This window comes from Myotis lucifugus, unplaced genomic scaffold, assembly GCF_000147115.1.
Source record: "Myotis lucifugus unplaced genomic scaffold, Myoluc2.0 scaffold_16, whole genome shotgun sequence".
In the NCBI taxonomy this organism is placed as follows: Eukaryota; Metazoa; Chordata; class Mammalia; order Chiroptera; family Vespertilionidae; genus Myotis; species Myotis lucifugus.
This window is the reverse complement of record NW_005871064.1, coordinates 93,713-108,566: the sequence shown is the minus strand read 5'-3', so window position 1 is coordinate 108,566 and position 14,854 is coordinate 93,713.

Sequence of the window (14,854 nt, the reverse complement as noted above, 5' to 3'; positions counted from 1 at the left end):
GGGAATAGTTTATAGGAGGGAAATACATATTCCTTCCTTAATTATTTGTTGATGATCTATTAATTTGATCCCCTGACTTATAGTCATGCTTTTGGTAAAAATACAAAGCCTTTTTAAAATATACATTTTCTATAATAAAATAGCATAGTGCTCTGAGATCAATTTAAAGATTATACTTTTATTAAAGAAAAATGAAAAGTAATATTATGTTCCAGGATCTACTTGTACAAAATTACTTCCTTCTATGCATTGGCTTAAATATTATATGTTTTATTTTGTATAAACACTACTTTTGGTTCTGTTTTTTAAATTAAGTTGTATTATTTATTTACTTATTTTTTATTGTTTAAAGTATTACAAACAGTAGTACATATGTCTCCTTTTTTTCCCCAATTGACCTTCCCCCAGCCTCCTCTACCCCCCCCCCCAGCACATGCCCTCTTATGTTATCACAAAGAAGCATAGCTCAGGACCTCAAAAGCATTAGGCTAAACAATGCTCACTGCAGCACTATGCACAATAGCCAAGATATGGAAGCAACCTACGTGTCCACCAACACATAAATATATAAAAAAATCTTGTGATGTGCACACACACTCTCACACTGAAATATTAGCCAGCCATAAAAAAGAACGAATCTTGTGATTTGCAACAACATGGATACCTAAAGGGTATTATGCTGATTAAAATTCAGACAGAGAAATACTCTATATCAGCGGTTCTCAACCTATGGGTCGCGACCCCTTTGGTGGTAGAAGGACCCTTTCACAGGGGTCGCCTAAGACCATCCTGCATATCAGATATTTACATGACGATTCATAACAGTAGCAACATTACAGTTATGAAGTAGCAACGAAAATAATTTTATGGTTGGGTCCCAACATGAGGAACTGTATTTAAAGGGCCAGAAGGTTGAGAACCACTGCTCTATATGATTTTACTTATATGTGGAATCTAAAAACAATACAACAACCAGAGAAAGACTCATAGAAAAAGGAAACAACAAACTGGTGGTGACCAGAGGGGTTAGGGAGGGGGGCAGTGGAAGATATAGGTGAAAGGGATTAAGAGGTACAAACTCCCAGTTATAAACAAGTCATGGAGATGTAATGTACAGCGTGGTGAATACAGTAAAAAATATTGCAATAACTTCTTATGGTGATAATTGGTAATAGAGTTTAGTGTGATCATTTCACAATGTATATAAATATCAAGTCACTATAAGGTGTACCTGAAATTAACATTATATTATATGCCAATTTAACTTCAATAAAAAAGGCAGTTTGGCTTATTTCACTTAGCGTAATATCTCCAGGTCCATCCATGCTGTTGCAAAGGGTTAGATTTCCTTCGTTTTTATGGCCGAGTAGTATTCCATTGTGTAAGTGTGTCCCAGCTTTTTACCCACTCATCTGCTGATGGGCACTTGGGCTGCTTCCAAATCTTGGCTATTGTAAATAATGCTGCGCATAGGGGTGCATTTCACTTATATGTGGAATCTAATGAACAAAATAAACTAACAAACAAAATAGACTCGGAGCAGACTGACAGCTGTCAGAGGCGAGGGGGTTTGCAGTGAAAAGGTAAAGGGATTAAGCAAAACAAACAAACAAAAAACAACTCATAGACACAGACAATAGCATGGTGATTATCAGAGGGAATGGGGGTGGGGGAGGTAGAAATGGTATAGGGCAGTGGTTCTCAACCTTCCTAATGCCACGACCCTTTAATACAGTTCCTCATGTTGTGGTGACCCCCAACCATAAAATTATTTTTGTTGCTACTTCATAACTGTAATTTTGCTACTGTTATGAATCGTCATGTAAATATCTGATATGCAGGATGTATTTTCATTGTTACAAATTGAACATAATTAAAGCATAGTGATTAATCACAAAAACAATATGTAATTATATATGTGTTTTCTGATGGTCTTAGGCGACCCCTGTGAAAGGGTCGTTCAACCCACAGAGGGGTCTCGACCCACAGGTTGAGAACCGCTGGTCTAGGGGGAATAAATGGTGATGGAAGGAGACTTGACCTAGGCTGGTGAGCACCCAATACAATATACAGATGGTGTATTATAGAACTGTACAATTGAAACCTATATAATTTTATTGACCAATGTCACCCCAATAAATTCAATTGTAAAAAGGAAGTTTATAAAGTTACATAGTTTTTAAAATTTTGTCTTATTTTATATTAATTAAAAGCATGGAAGGCTATACACAAAAATGTGTATTGTACATATGCATGGTATTTAAATGGGTCATTTTATTATTTTTAATTAAATACATTTAATTTTTCCTATAATGAAAATATAATATCTTTAAAGAAAAATTATAAATGTCTCAAAAACAAAAAGAAATTTTATGACCCTATGATGTCATTGAAGCTTAGTAATAACTATGCTCAGTTTCTTGATAGAATCAATGCATTTTATTTAATACAGCTAATTTGAAGCCCTGGTAGACATTTTCCATGACTGAAAAGGTAAAATTTTCTTTTGGCCGTTTGGCTAAAACTTTTAATGTTTTGATGATATAATTACAGAATATTTTTAATGCTGGCTAAATTGGATTCACTATTGATTTTTAAAGAAACAGCCTGTTTGGAGACATTTATCTACTTGTAATCGACAGCATATAATCCATTACCCTAATAGCTTAATGATGTTTTAACCAGGGGAGAAAAAGCAACTCTTAGGTTATAAACTCCTCTTTGGTCACCGAGAAATGGCAAAGACTCACTGTGTATCTTGCTCGGTAGAGCTTAATTAAGCACAAGTATTTTTCAAGTATTCACCCTGTCCTTGGCACAGATGTCAGGGCTACTGCCTGGGACACGAGAATCAAGGCCCTGGCAAGGCCCCGTGGATTGCTGATGGCCACGTCCATTCTGATGGCCCACGATGCACCACTGTTTAAATGTTTCAAGAATCACAATTGCAACACTTGATCTCTACAGACTCTGTAGTTGTACCACTTACAGAGAAAACATGAGGATTCGGACAGGCATATATGTTCAGTGCCAGGGAAGCTCCACAAATGCAAATTATATTCAGCTTGTTAAAGAAGCATTATTTCCTCACTTAGACTGTCAACGTCTTGAGGCCAGGAAATTTGTTTATGTACCTTCTTCACCCCCTATAGTGTCTAGCTTTTGGCTGAGCATATGGGCTGTATCCACTTCTAAACATGCCCACTCTCTCCACTCAGTGCCCTGGAGTAACCCTGTACTTGGGAGTTAGCCTGCCCTAAATACAAGTTCTCACTTTATCCTACCATGATTGTTTCTAATTGTGTTTTCGTTATAACTACCTACAATCACATCTTATTGATCCTATCCCCATTGGGATGAGATCATTTTTCAATCCACATACTTGTAAAGGCACAGATTTCTGAGGTGGATCTCTGAAAACACTGGATTTTACATACATAGGAGTCTGTTAGCAAGAGCAGGGAGTATAAAGGACCTACAGCTTCTGAGTTGCAAAGCTCAACATAAGAAATCTCAGCTAATAAATGTTTTCCCCTTTAATTCTTAATTTGAATTGTCTCTTAAGACAGTAGATTTAATACCAGCATTTTGATCTATTGTAGGCAATTTATAAAAGATTACAAGTACAGACTAGATAGAGCTTTTATATAATGGTGTATGTTTTACAACTGTTGGCTCTAATTTGGGTTACTCAGCAATGACCTTCTTTTTGGAATAGATGTAGAAGGTACCGGTCTCTTGCTCACTACATTTATTTTCAGTGTTCACCTAATAATGAGCTTCTTCCCAGGGCAGCCTTCTACCCATAGAATTTCCAAGTAATAGAAGTCACATTCTGCTATGGATTTACAGACACACTCACCCAGGGAGCATATTTCAAATAGAATGTGTTGCAGTAAACCAATCTGTGTGTTGCTATTTCACATGTTGATCTAAATTACATCAGCTCACCAGCGAGTCCAGCAGTGTTCTTTGAGCATATTGAACCTGTAGAGACTGTGGGACTCATAGGCAGTAGTTCTCACAGTGTGATTCCAAGGCCAACAGCATTGACATCACGAGGAGCTGGCTAGAAATGCAAACTTTAGGGCCCTGCTACTAAGTCGGGAGCTTTGGAGGTGGGACCATGCAGGCTGTGTTTTAACTAGTCCTCCACATGAGTCAAATACAGATTTGGAATCAATGCTCTAACTTACTCTTTTTCTAGTTGAGAAACTGAAGCCGAGAGCAATAAAATGACTGGGAAAGACAGAATCCAGTTAGCTAGTGATGGTATCGGAATGGGAACAAATCCTGGTACTCTCTCAGCTGCCCTCTACTGCCAAGGAGGTTGCTCTCTCTATACTTGCAGGAATGAAATCCTTTAATTTTCAACAGCTAATTGCCGAATTCCTCCTATGTGGCTGCTTTGCGGGTTGATGTTAGTACACTTCCCCTGCTCAAATCTGAATATGGCATTCAGAGCCTTTTCCACGTTCTTTCTTTTCTATTTGTGCTTCACTTTCCCTGCTTGGGTATTTAATTGAGCATCTAGTTAAGGACACTCAGTCACTTTTTAAAGGCCCTAGCTCTTTGCATAGGGCAGTGGTTCTCAACCTTCTTAATGCCGCAACCCTTTAATACAGTTCCTCATGTTGTGGTGACCCCCAACCATAAAATTATTTTCGTTGCTACTTCATAACTGTAATTTTGCTACTGTTATGAATCATCATGTAAATATCTGATATGCAGGATGTATTTTCATTGTTACAAATTGAACATAATTAAAGCATAGTGATGAATCACAAAAACAATATGTAATTATATATGTGTTTTCCGATGGTCTTAGGCGACCCCTGTGAAAGGGTCGTTCGACCCTCAAAGGGGTTTCGACCCACAGGTTGAGAACCGCTGGCATAGGGACTTCGTGGTGGTGGTTGTTGCTGCTGTTGTTTTTTCCATTTTGTTTTTCCAAGTGCTCCACTTTTAAATCAAAGGTTTGCAAACACCAGGAAAGACTTGGTGAAATTCTTTCTATTTTTGCCAGAAAAGTCTAGCTAAATGCATTCCCATCTCCTAGAGTCAATTTGCAGGAGGCGTCTTTGCAAGAGCCTATGAAATTGTGAGCAAATGAAGTTTCATCTCGCTGTTAACGAGGTTGCCTTGCCAAACCTGTCAGGGCTAGGGCTGACCCTCTTGTTCTGTGCTGTCTGCTCAGCTGGTGCTATTGGCTGTTAATCAGAAGTGTTTTTCCTTTTTCATTCTCACTTCATTTCCACCAGCCTGCTCCACTTGGTATTCAGAGCTGGTTCGTTACAGAGAATATTGTTGCAGCCCTGTCTTGACATCTCCCTGCCAACTGGCAGTGATGGGTCAATATTGCTCCTAACTACTCTTCACAAAGTAGAAAATATGCGATCACACCAATTAGGTGGTTTAAGCATTTTTGTTTTCTATTCAATCTTCTTTTAGCTGCCTAAACTGGTCTACAACTGAAAGGTAAGAAAGGGAATTATTAGAGACCGAACCCTTGGTTTAGGTGCCAAGGTTAGCTGGTGAAATACCTCAATCTTTAGGGGGGTCAAGATCAAAGTCAGGCACCACAGGAACCTGTGAACCCTCCTCTCATCTGCACGTTGGCAACTAATGGAATAACTGATTCTTTGGACACTGTTCGTAGGAACTCAAAACACATTATCATTGGTGGGTTGTAAGTGGTATGTTGAGAAAGATGCGTCAGAGTCTTCTCAATACTCTGAGCTTATTTTTAGGATTGAGGGACCATGAAGATATTTCAGAATATCTAAACTTGTTTGATTTCTAATAACACTGAGTCAGTGGGATGTTCTGTTCATCAGTCTAATTTATCCTTATTATTTAAAACAATCTTTGTTTCCTGGCTTTTGACATTTGCAGCTACACGGTCTGACCAGCTTCATGTTAGGCAGCATGGCATTGGAGAATGCATATACGTTGGTGTCAGTGAAAATTTTGGATTCAGTGAAACTGGCCTAAATGCCAGCTTCGTTACTTTCATTAGCTTGTGTGGCCCTTAAAAGAGACATTAAACTTCTCTAGGCCTGTTTATATCTGTAAATTTGCAATAAAAAAATGAAAATTAATACCATTTAGTTATGATATTTTTTTTTCTATTTACTATGGTGCCAAGAACTGTGGTTAATGTTGAGACTAAGTATCAATAAGAGGCAGAAAGAGGTTTCAGGAAGGAGAAAAAAGGGCCACATATTTCCACTTAAGCAACACAATATAGATTTTTGATGGAAATAAGAGATCCGCTGAGTCTTGAAAAAGGAATGAGTTAGATAGATAAATATGTTGGGGAAGGCATTCCCAGGAAAATATAGTCTAAGAATTGAGCAGAGGCCTGGAGATGCATGAAGAAAAAGTTGTGAATGCAGAGCTCTAAACAGCTGATATATGAAGCATAGAATGGATGGTGGGCAGTGAGTGGTGGACAGAAGTAAGCCTGGGGCGTCCTCTCAGGACCTCCTGTGCATGTCAGAGAGCTCAGACTCTGTCTCCTGTGAGGTGTAGCCCACATAGCAATTTAAATATGGTTGACTATGAAATTGGGGTTTGGGTGGATCGCTTGAGTAGTAGTGTGCTCGGTGCATTAGAAGAGAGAGAGACAAGAGCAAGTGCATTAGAAATGGTAGTCACTGTAGGGATGTTGTGAGTAGTTTATGTATCCGTACGGGCCTTTTCAGAACCATGGGTCAGCAGACATTCTGTGAAGGGCCAGAGAGTAAATATTTTCAGCTTTGTGGGCCATATGGTCTCTATCACAGCTACTCAACTCTGCGATGGTAGCGTGAAAGCAGCCACAGATAATACGAAAGTAAGTGTGGCTGTTTTCCAATAATCCAGATTTGAATTTCACATGTATTTATGTTCAAGAAATATTCTTCTTCTTAGGATTTTTTCCAAGTATGTACAAACACAAGCAGCATTCTTAGCTCGCAGGCCATATGGAAATAAGCAATGGCTGCATTGGTGTTGCGCATTGCTGCCCCTGCCCTAAGTAATTGTTCTGTTTTCCCCTATTTTCTCTGGTAACCAGGCCATTCTCTTTTCATGGCGCTTAAAGCCCAGCCTTTAAACAATTTAACGGAGCTTTATTTTTATTTTTCAACCTTATTTAAAATTATTTTTTTGCTTTTTCTTCTTCTTTGTTTATAAACCTTTTTCTTTCCGACAGTTATTAAACTATTTTCCTATAGTTTACTTCTTTCCTTAAAGTTTCAAAGTTTTGTTCTTCACATTTCGGCTTTCAGTTGACCTGGAATGGGGTTCTGAATGCAAGGTGAAATTTGAATCTGATTTGCTGTTTGTTTGTTTTTCCCTCCTAATTGAGAACTAACTTTCCTGGCTCTATTTATTGAAACGACCATCTTTTCCCCAGTTCCACAATTATACTTCTGTCCTACATCAAATTTGCATATACATGTGAACCTAGTTCTGGACGTTTTTCTTTCTTGCATTGGTCATTTGCATACTCTTTCACAGTACCATGATTTCTACATTATTATAGCTTAATCAGAAATCTCAATATTTGGGAGCGTAAATATTCCAAACATTCTTTTTAATAGAATTGTTTTTGAATTTGTTCAATTTGAAGACAGTCAACATCTTTATGAGATTGAGTCTTCTTATAGATGACCATTACATGTGTTACTTTGTATCTTAGGTCTTCCTTCATCACTTTCAATAAAACTTCATAATTTTCTTCATTAAGATTGTTGGTTATGGTTAGTTTTTTTAATGGGGGAATTTGCTTCTTAGTTATTAATTGATATTTTGAAAATTATGAAATATAGCCCTCTGTTTTCACATTAGGCTTTTGTCACTTAAATGGAAATAACATTCATAGCTTGTAAAACATTCTTTGAATTTCAATATGTTAAAAATTCTTGCCCCCGGTGGATAAGTTTAATTTTTGAATATAACCCAAAATTATGCAATATCAAGATTATGAAATGAGATCCCATTTTCATTAAAATGGAGGTGGTTCAATAAAACTTCAGAAAGAGAAGTTTTACATGTGAGTCACGAATTGCTTCTGAGTAATATTTCAAAAAGGAAGTCCAGAGTGTCCTGATAATTGATGAAGTTATTCTGATTATCTTAATAATTTTTAAAGAAACTGCTACTCAATATACATTATTGACTACTTATTTGCATACCTACACAAACCTCTTATCATACGTGTTTATCACTTAATTTGTCATCATATCATAGACTTACATTTTTGACATTTATCTAAAATTATAATCAAACTTTGTAGTTCACAGCTTGCTTTTTCCTGTGGAGAAGTGTTTATAGATTTCTTTGCTTACCTGCCATTGCAGACACCCAATCTCTTGTTAGTTCACTTCCTTGGGCTGTCAATAATCCAAGTTTATTTAGTTTTTCTCTGTGTATCCTGACTTCTAGTTCGGATGCCTCTAATGACAAATTGAAGGAGTTTGTCATTTCATCTTTTTCCTTACTCTTAGTGCCACATATATGTGAACTTTTCTTCTCTAGAGCTTGCCAAACTGCCACAGCATGTCAGAAACTGTCAGAAGCCCCTGCCCTATATATTACCAATTGTCATTTTAAAACTTGGAGGATTATTGTGGCATGAAGGCGTATATTCTTAGATCTTCCTTCATTTCCATATTATCATAAAGTGTATTTATTGTTCTGGTACTTATTTTGCTTACATCTTACCAAAATTAACTCTAGAACTTCTATATTCCATAGTCAGATAAACATTTAAGTCCTGAAGTTCTCAGTGAATAATTTCTCTGTAACTTCCATACTCTTTCTAGCTTCTCTAATGCCGGAAGCCAGTCCATCCTTGCTGCTTGACACAGTCGCTGCAGGAAAGAAACATCTGCACAGCATATGTTTCAATGGACCTGGCGTATATAGCATACTGTTCTTAATATGTTTGCTCCCTTTAGCGCCATGTGTTTTAACCAAGGTCACCTCTCCGAGAAAGGTTGTTTCCCCAGGTGGGGATCTTTCCCTGAGGTTAGGGAGGGGATACAACCCCTTAATTAAGTGTCAGGCGGGTAGTTAAGCTACATAATCTTTATTCCCTGGAATGGAGATAAGAAACGCCCTAACCTTTGTAATAGAAATTGACAGGATTAAAATCGGCTGGTATAAATACGGATGTAACAAGACAATAAACATCAGATCCTCATCAGTTCCTAACCAGAACTCCGACCAGAACTTTGGCTGGAGATCCTGGCTAGAGGTCCTGACTAGGCTGCTGATCAACTGAAGGCTGTCTTCGTGTCATTCCTTCTTCGCCGACTCCGTCCACACCTTTGGGGACCCCTGGACCCGCTGGGATTGGACCCCAGCACTCTCAGAACAAATTATGATGTTATCACTTCTCCCATGCACTAAACACTTGCTCTTTGGTGAATGTCCTTTACCTTGGATCAATATTCATCATTGTAATTTTGCGAAGAAATGCAAGGTGAGGGAGTTTCACATCTTATATGCAATAACTGTGCACATGTGAATCTACCCAACATATATTTTATTCTGAAGATGAAAGTATCCTCATATTTATGACCCTAAGGGGAGATCTAATTCATGGTGGACACAAGGTGTTAACTTGGATATTTGATAATTTGCTGAAAGTCTTGATGGTTATAGAAAGCTTTTTTAGGTACCATAGATAAAATAGACAGCCTTGTTTTACTCAGAAGATGGGGGCATTTTGTAAATGTATATTTCTACGCAACTTATATTGTCGGTCACACAGGGCCTTCTACCTTATCTCTTAACTATTGTTAATTTTTCTCAAATGTCTGTTTCTGTTTCCCCATAAGAGCAACTTATGATTTGTAACAATGGAAATAGGTTTTAATTTTCAAAATATTTTAAGGGCTCATTTTCCCCTTCAACATTATGCTGACAATTTGAGTCATTGTCACATAGTAATCAGTGACACCTGGGAAGACTACACATTCTACCTGCCGATAGTAACTCATAAATTAAATAAACTGTATACCTAAGAGAACCAGTTAAACTCTTTAAGTATATGTCTTTGATAAAATAATGCACATTAAAGAATGAGTTGCCTTTTTTCATATTAATACTAAGGAAATATGCTGCAAATACAGAGATTTAACAGTTTTTAAGGAGGCTTTAACAAATAAGATTTAATATGTTATTTACCTTTGTCCACTATTTGCCATAATTTGTTTACTTTGACTGTCAGCACTTGACAAAGGAGTACCTCCCTCCCATATGCCTCACACCTGTCAGTTTAGATCTGCTTTGCACAATCAAGAGGTGTGGCTTGTCAAAGTGAACCTGAAATATTACCTAAAGTTGGAAAGGGTGCTGCCTGACGTTATACATATTATAGAGCATAGATGGGTCTTTTTCCTACCTATTGATTAGTAGATACTAAAATAATACATTTTTGCTCTTTTTAAAGTATGTTTTATTGATTTTAGCAAAGAAGGGAAAGGGAAAGAGAGATAGAAACATTGATGAGAGAGAAACATCGATTGGCTGCCTCCGGATTGAGCCTACAGCCCGAGCATGGATCCTGACCAGGAATCGAACCCATAACCTTTTGGTCCATGGGTCAACGTTCAAACACCGCGCCACACTGGCTGGGCCATGTATTTTTGTTGACAAGAAAAGATCATCTAATGATTTTTTTAGGTGAGTCAAAGCTCAGTGCTTCTCAATATGTAGGCCAAGGTCACTGCTTCAAGTCACCTGAAAAGCATGTTTAAAGTATGATTTTGGGTCTAACTACAGACCTGCTTGCTTAGAATCTCTAGGGATGGAGACTAGAGCAACCATATTTAAAACCAGAGGTCCAGTACATGAAATTCATGCATGGGAAGGGTCCCTAGGCCTGGCCGGCGATCAGGGCCTATCTGTGGGGTGACCGGCGGGCCTATCAGGGGCCCCTGCTCACACCCACCTTGGCTGGTCTGGCGCTGCCCACTTACAGCCACCCCCCCTCCCACTGCTACTGGTCAGGGCCTGCGGGCTGGTGGCAGCTCCTGCATTGAGCATCTGCCCCTGGTGGTCATTGCGTGTCACAGCGATCGGTCATTCCGCCATTCAGTCGATTTGCATATTAGGGTTTTTTATAGATAGATAAGATTACTGTGGGTAAACCAACGCATGCTAAAATGTGAGACAACTGTCTAAGTGAAAAGAACTTTTATGATGTAGTGGTTTTGCTAGCCCCACTCCAGCTGACTAGAATTGGGACCTTGGGCCACTCATTTATCTAGCTTTGGGCCTCTGCTTTCTCATCCATTAGATCATGAAGCAAGAGTATATAATCTCTAAATCGCCTCCAGCTCTAAAATTCTATAGACACAGCATTTTGAAAGACAATAAAAAAGAGGGAGGGTAGGAAAATGATCAAGATGGGAAAACTAGATAGATATAACATAAATTTAATAAAAGCCATCAGGGAAAAAATAAAAGAAAATAGTTTTAAATAAAAAGTTGTTTTCTATGTTATTTTATAAATCATAAAAACCTTTGCAAAACCCTGAAAAGATAGTGAAGTTAACACATACACAGAATTTATTTTCCTAACTTAAATCATAAATTGATAAAGCATTGCATATATCACAACACCTGCAAAAAAAATCTAAAGTTAAATAAAAAGAAAAGAAAAACAGAAGGAAACAATACTACAAATATTAGACCTTAGAAGATAATATTTTTAAATCAATAAAGAGCAAAACCTAAAAAAGATAGAAGCTAAGCTAGAGTGTTTTGCATAAAAGAACAAGTTTTTCTTTAATTTATGCAGATTGCCCTATTCTTCATTTTTACCTTTCATTTTTTTGTATGTGTAATTAAAACATTATAACTGTGATTTCTCCTGAATTTTTAACTTCAGCCATAATTTATATCAGGTCTGATCTTTCATTGTCAATAATTACTAGGCTTACAGTAGTGTTTGGAAATGTGTAAAAGTAAAAAAAAAAGAGAATAAATAGAGAAATTCTTAATTAACTACAGTAGCTTAGCAATCTTCATTCCCCACTGCTAGATGACTTTTCTCAGAATGTGTTTTCTTCTTACAATTCTGCAGTTCAAGATCTAAAAGCTTCATCTTGGCATTTGAGGACATGAATCTTGGTTCATTTCATCAACCCAACCGAATGTCTCATTCTTCATCAATTTCATTATCCCAACCCAGTCAGTCCCATCGCCAATGATCAGCTAGTCAGGAATCTTCTTAGGGAACAGGAATGGGCTGAATATCTGATCATTGGTATGCGTGTCAGTTACTGTATGAGACCTCAAGGACTCAACCAATGTCTGGTTGTTTTTTCCCACCAGTAAGAAGTTTGGAAGAATGGAGATACTGGAATTATTTAAGCAATGTCTTTTAGTTCATGTTTCAAAGAGTGGCACTTGCATTTTCTCATTACTTCTGAGTTCAAAGTAGAAAGATCAGGAATGGATGAGGATTGTGTCATCTGTGCCTGTCCTTTCCTATGGGTAAAAAGGCTTTACCAAACATACCCCTCCCAGATTTCCACTTACATCTTATAGGGCTTTTCCCATATGACATATTTTATACATCACCTGTATTATCACACATACCACACATTATCTAAGTACACAATCCATGATCACTTCTAGCTGCGGTGGAAGCTTGGTAGTGAAGCATTGCCCATTTTATGGTCACTGTTATAACTTTGCTTTGTTGCCTTTTATGCAGTGCTATTATACTTGTAATGTGCTCCACATGATTATGGTGTCTCCTCAGTGATGTTACATACTTTTCATGAACAGAGGTTAGTGTTCCCTGTTTGTATTCCTCAAAGGGATTAGCCCAAAGTGGACACTTAATAAATATTTCTTGGCATGTATTTAATACACACTGGTATCTGCTTTTAGGCAATATGGTTTGCTGTGAGGAGCTGAGGTTTAGATATTTAAAAACTGGAATTTGAGTCATTAATCTCCTATTTAATAGCTGTATCATGGTTACTGCCTTGTCCTGTAACATCTCTGAGACTCATTTCCTTACCTGCAAAAATGGTGGAAAATAATAAAACTTATTTTATTAGGTTTGTTTGAGACATAAACATGAAAATTCATGAGAAAGCATATTACAAACAAACCCTAGGTTGCAAAAAAAACACTATTCTTAATAGAATATTTCTAATATTCTGGAGTAAAAATAGGCTGACAAGTTTATAAGAGGCAGTGGAAGTGATTCTCCTACTATTAGATGACATTTCTTTTATAGTGGCACAGCTAAACCAGAAAAGAGACAGCAATTACAACTAATAAGCTACTGCATTCGATTTGTTAGGCTTTCGCGACTGCTTCTCCAGTCTCCAAGATTAGCTTGCCATTTGTTATGATATTATTGCAGCAGCAAGCAGCAGAAAAAGATGTAGCACTTTAAAGAAATGTAGAACTCCAGAAAATATAGTCTAATCAGAAGTCCTGCTCAATGTGGAATAAAAAACCCCAGAGTGTGAGAAATTTACATTTCTATGTAGACAGTAGCATCCAGCAATAGACAGCAGCCCCCACTTATCCACGGTTTTGCCTTCCACAGTCAACCTTGGTCCAAGAATATGAAATAAAAAATTCTAGAAATAAGCAGTTCATGTGTTTTAAATTGTGCACTGTTCTGAGTAGCATGATGACATCCTGTACCACCCAGCGCCATCCTGCCTTGGATGTGAATCATCCCATTGTCCAGGGGATCCACACGTTATGGGCTGGTTGCCATTAGTCACTTAGTAGCCGTCCTGGTGATCAGATTGATGGTTGGGGTATTGCAATGCTTGTGTTCAAGTCACCCTTATTTTAATTAATGATGGCCCAAAACATGAAAGTACTTTAAATTTTATTATAGGTACATATGTAGAGGGGGAAAAAACATGATATGGATATATATATGGTTTGGTACTGCTCTCAGTTTCATTCATCCACTGAGGGTTTTACAAAATATCCGCCTCACCTAGGGGAGAGTACTGCATCGGTGCTCTAATTAGATACTAAATAGAGAATGGATCCCACCTTGTCTAATTGCAGCGGATGGTATTGCTATTCTTACTAGAGTTCTTCGGTGCTACACTTAATCGCTGGATTAGACGGGCATGTCAGAGAGTGAAAATTACCTGAGTTAGGACATATGTTACTGGTTAAGGATAAAGAAGGCAGTTACACTTAATTTAGCACTCAGTCCACAGTTGCTTCCTTCTGAAGTCCGATCAATAGTGATACCACCTGACCTGGGTGCTTTGTGGTTGAGGCTGGATGCATAGCGGTTGTATCAATTAAAGAAACTGAACAAAATGTTACAGCTTATATTATTCCGATCTCTTATATTTTCAGAATACAAAGAATGTATTTTTCACCTAAACTAAAGAATTCCAGAAAATATTTCAATATTGCTTATCATGGACGTCTTCCACAATTTTTTTCTGTCACTTGATTTTTAAGAACAATATTAAAGCACCCTAAGTAATCACATTATCACATTAATATAACATTCTCATTAACTTCTTTGGTAGCTGAAAAATTCTATCCTAGAATATGTCATTAGAAATTATCGAGAAAGGATAACTATCAATTATCTCCTAGAAACTAAGCTGAGTCCTGAGTCTCTGGCACTTCAGCTGCTGTTTTGTATGTTTTGACATCTGTATCAATGGCTTAATACAACAGAATGTATGACTTACTCATGAGATGTCTGCTTTGTGCCATGCACCTCTCCATGGCATCTGTCCCTCAAGGCGGCTGGGATGACCAGTCTGCTTTGATCTTATGGCATCTCATCTCAACATGGGCTTCGATGATCCCTATAGCAGTGATGGCGAACCTATGACAC